This window comes from Bicyclus anynana, chromosome 7 (assembly GCF_947172395.1).
Source record: "Bicyclus anynana chromosome 7, ilBicAnyn1.1, whole genome shotgun sequence".
NCBI classification, from domain to species: domain Eukaryota; kingdom Metazoa; phylum Arthropoda; class Insecta; order Lepidoptera; family Nymphalidae; genus Bicyclus; species Bicyclus anynana.
In genome coordinates this window covers 17,847,542-17,852,280 of record NC_069089.1, presented here as the reverse complement: position 1 = coordinate 17,852,280, position 4,739 = coordinate 17,847,542, and positions in this window count along the sequence as shown.

Below are 4,739 nucleotides of genomic sequence, written 5' to 3'. Positions count from 1 at the left end.
CTTAACTCCTCTATAGTGTTTGGTCGAGGATAATTAGAAATGGTTTCGGACTTATCTTGGCTTGGCTTAATGCCGTTGGTACTTATATGATAGCCAAGAAAATTTAGTTCTGATTTTCCAAACTCGCATTTACCTGTGTTAATAGTAAGCCCGCAATTGTTTAACCTTTCTAAAACAAGTTCGAGATGTTTTAGATGGGTTTCTTTAGAGTCGGAGCTAATGATTATGTCATCTAGGTAGGCAAATGCAAAGTCTAGATTTTTTAGGGTGTTGTGTACTAATCTTTGGAAGTCCTGGGCTGCGTTCCTTAGTCCGTAATTACAGCGGGTGAACTCGAAGAGTCCAAAAGGAGTGAGGATTGCTGATTTAGGTATATCCTCTGGAGCCATAGGTATGTTATGATAGGCCTTACGTAAATCGATTTTTGAAAAAATTGTTTTACCTTTTAAAATGTAAGTAAAGTCGAGTAATCTAGGTAAAGGATATCGATCGGGTATAGTTTGTGCATTTAAGCGACGATAATCGCCACATGCTCGTATTTCACCATTTTTTTTGGTAACGCACACGAGTGGGTTAGCCCACGGGCTGTTCGAAGGTCTACAAATGCCTAGTTGAGTCATTCTTTCGAATTCCGCTTTGGCTAATTTGTATTTCTCGGGGTTAAGAGGGCGAACTTTTTCATGCACCGGGGGACCAGTGGTGTGAATGTGATGTTGTACGTTATGCTTTGGGTTTGATGAAAAATTTTCTAATTTAGTAATATCGGGAAATTTTTGTAATATTTGATGGTATTCGTCGTTAATATCTATTGAACGAATACTTGGTTCGGTAGACGTTGAGGTGTTAGTGGGACGAGATAAAAGTGTAATTTTGTCCACTAACCTTTTACCATGTAAATCCACCATTAATTTATTGGCCGCGAGAAAATCGGCACCTATAATTGATTTTTGTACGTCCGCTAAAATAAAATCCCATTTAAAAGGACGACGTAAACCTAAATTGACGGTAATGGTTTTTTGACCGTATGTGTTAATTTTGGAACCATTAGCCGCGTATAAAATGTAATCGGACGTGCGTCTGTTTTGCCTTTGTGTGGCCAAAACAGAGATGTCAGCGCCCGTATCAATTAAAAAATGTGTTCCGCTTATGGAGTCTGTTACACATAAGCGGTATGAATTACTTTGATTTCCGACACCGGCTAAGTTGTTTGATATGCAAGCCGGTGTCGGAATTAGTTTTCCGACTGTTTATTACAATTACGGATGTCACCACATTTATATGCTTTCGGTCCGTAAATAAAATGATAAAAACACTTATATCCTAATTCGCCTGGCTTAGCAGTTTGTTTATTAAAAATTTGTCTATTTCTAAAACTTACACTATTGTCACGGCTTTTAGAGCGCGCCCTAGACGGACCCGGCAAATCGCGATATTGGGTACGTGACGCGCGGTTGTTGCCGTTGTTATCATTTATTTGTGTTGTTAACGCTGCGATTTGTTGTTTTAAAGCGTTAATTTCTAATACTAAATGGTTTGTATCGGCTTTAGAATCAGACCTGGATATTGGCGATAGTTCTGATGCCCTAGTATTCTCCAAAATTCTGTCGGCTATTGTAGCTAAACTATCTAATTTAACCTCCCCTGTGTCGCATGCTGTGAGGACCGCTCTTATTGAGTGTGGGAGACGACCGGTCCAAAGTAGTTTTAGAGTTTCCTCGGGGATACGATTTTTGCCGAGGTCACGCATGCGTCTTATTAATTGCGAAGGTTTCTGATCGCCCAATTCAATCTCGTTTAGTAATTGATTGAGTTGGCGCGTCTCTGACTCCTCATAAATTGAAATAAGCCTATTTTGTAAGGTTTTAAATTTATCTGTATCAGGCATATTATCTAATAAATCACTGATGTCACTTAATTCGTCTTGACCCAACTTAGCTATCAATAATTGACTTTTATGGAGGTCACTTGCCTTTTGAGGGTCCACGATGGCGTTAAACTGGTGGAACCATAGCCGTGGTCGCTGCCGCCAGAAGTCTGGTATCCTCGATGTCATCGTGACGGCTGTCATATGTGGCTGTGCGGGCTGCTCTGGAAGCGCTTGTGCTGTAGTTTGTTGCTCCTCAGATGCAGATTGGTAGCGCGGGTCGTTTTGCATTATTGTTTTTATTAGTAACGCGCGCGAGTTGACTTAAGGCAAATCGATAATTTGATCACGTCGGGGTCACCACTTTGCCGCGTGTGGTAAAGAAGGTAAGGTGGCAAAGAAAAGCGTGTTTATCGATCGCCGTTTACTGTTCAACTGAGTTATTATAACTAAATACATTGGGTTAGTAACAAGGGACATATTTTAGTGTGGTCTGCACATGTGTACGCCACATGTGCATTGTGCAGGCCATATGTCGGGATACATTTTGGTACGTTATAAACTTATGGATAATCTACTAACTAAATATTAATGTAGATGAGCTAAAATAATAATATTTTTATGAATAACGCTACACGTGAAACAAATGAAATTAAATTAAATGAATTAATATTAATCTATACTAGTATTATAAAGCTGAAGAGTTTGTTTGTATGCTTGAACGCGCTAATCTCAGGGACTACTGGTCCGATTTGAAAAATTATTTCAGTATTAGATACCTCATGTATGGAGGAATGCTATAGGCTATATATTATCCCGTATTCCTACGGGAACGGAAACCACGCGTGTGAAACCACGTGGCGTCAGCTAGTGGGATTATATGATGATTAGACGAGTCGAGATAATTATTATTAATTTCAACTTATTTAGTCTGTAGGTAACTTACAAGCGGGTTGCAGGGAACTGGATGTAGATGGCTGAAGGACAAAAGTCCAACAGAGGACTCCACTGACAATGATGATGATGAAAAAGCATTAGTTTCCCGTACATTGAAGTTAGTATTCCGCAATATTTAATAGATTAATTTAATAATGAGTTTATTCTCAGGGTACAACCTATACCTACACCTAAATTTTTCTCATCTTTTGCTGAAAAAAAATTATAATCAAATGTGAATACCAAAAAAACTCTTACGCTCCAAAAGAAAGAATACAATGTGATTGAGGAATTGTATGTTTTCTGTCGTCAAGCAGTACTTATAGTTTTTTTTAACTAAAAAGTACAAGTTAAAAATGACTCGTCAATATACAGAAATACCGAACGTAAAATTTAACATAATAATACTTTAAACACTTTAAATAATGAATACGCAACGCATCTAAAGAAAGTTAAGCGTCCGTACAGAGCTACCGTTACATCTATTGAAGAGGAAATGTCGAAACCGGCCGATAACACTGTAATGATGATGCCTCTTCAAGTGGCTAATAATGACGACCGACGGCTCAGTTGTTAAGGTATGGCTTACAACAGATAACTTCTGGGTTCGATTCTTAGTTAGAGATATGTATTCTGTGGTTAGAGTCAATTGACACGCATATTTTGAGAAACCAACCTCTCAGACAGGTATTTTTTGTAGTGATGACTTCTTATGGGAGGGTAAGTCTTCGTAACGTAACGCGTTACGGCGCAACTCTGTCAGGCTTCACTTCCTCTCACGCATACGGCAGTAGCATGGCTATTTTGTAACGACATTTTTATAACTCGCTAGTGCGAGTTTCAAATTCATCGCTATCTTTGTCATTCTATAGTATCGTGTTAAACAGAGAGAGAGAGGTGAATTCGAAACTCGCACTTGCGAGTTATAGTAATATCGTTACAGAAGAGAGCGTCTACAGGTTTCTACATGATATTAAAAAAATCTTTGGAATTTTGCAAGACATGCTTGCTTGTATTTACAGTAGCGGGACGTTGTTAAAAATTGCCCATATAAATATCCTTATAACTACTAGGTGACTAGTAATATTTAACTGTTGAACACAGCTTCTGATAGCAATACGCCTGTCGAGTTTTTGTGTTATTTATAGGCTATATAATGAGGTCCGGGGCTCGAATCCCGGGTCAGGTCAACAAAAAAAAATTGGTTATTGGGATTTTCCTTACAACAAAAATCATAATAGCAGCCTGGAGCTGGGAAGTTGGCGGTGTTAGTACACCCCCGTGCCTCGGAGAGCACGTAAAGCCATCGGGCCTGCGCCTGATCTCTCACCGGTCGTGTCGGTTTGCCGTCACATCGGATTTCGAGAGGAGGGAAAGGGCACCTGTGCTTGCGCACACACTTGTGCACTATATTATCTCCTGGTGAATCTCATCATGAGATTAGCCGCCGTGTCCGAAAAGTCGGTCGGGAGCATATTATTATTATATGTATAACTTAATGCTATGTGAAAAATTAAAAAAAACGTCGCTTCAATTTTTATTCAAATACCTTCAAGTGTTTTAATAAAGTTCGAGCATATATTAATAATTTGATAATAATAATCGATGTATTGACCTGATCGATAACTTTCGTAACTGACGTAACCTACCGTGAAAGCACCTCTATGATCGCAAACCATGCAGAACCATCATTCAAACACAATATAAACTGTAAAATCAATAATATAAGATTCAATTTCGAATGACGGTTAGCCTATTTGAAATTAGTTTCGGCATTCAGTTGTCGAATTATTCTTTATGTAATTTTGCGGCATTGATAACAATGTAAGTGACCCAACGGTTTTTGGATAGGTCACAATGTGACCCTAGTGGAGAAAGTTAACATATCCGGCATAATCTGGCACCTGTAGACATCTAGCCGAGAGCAGCGTGCGTGCAA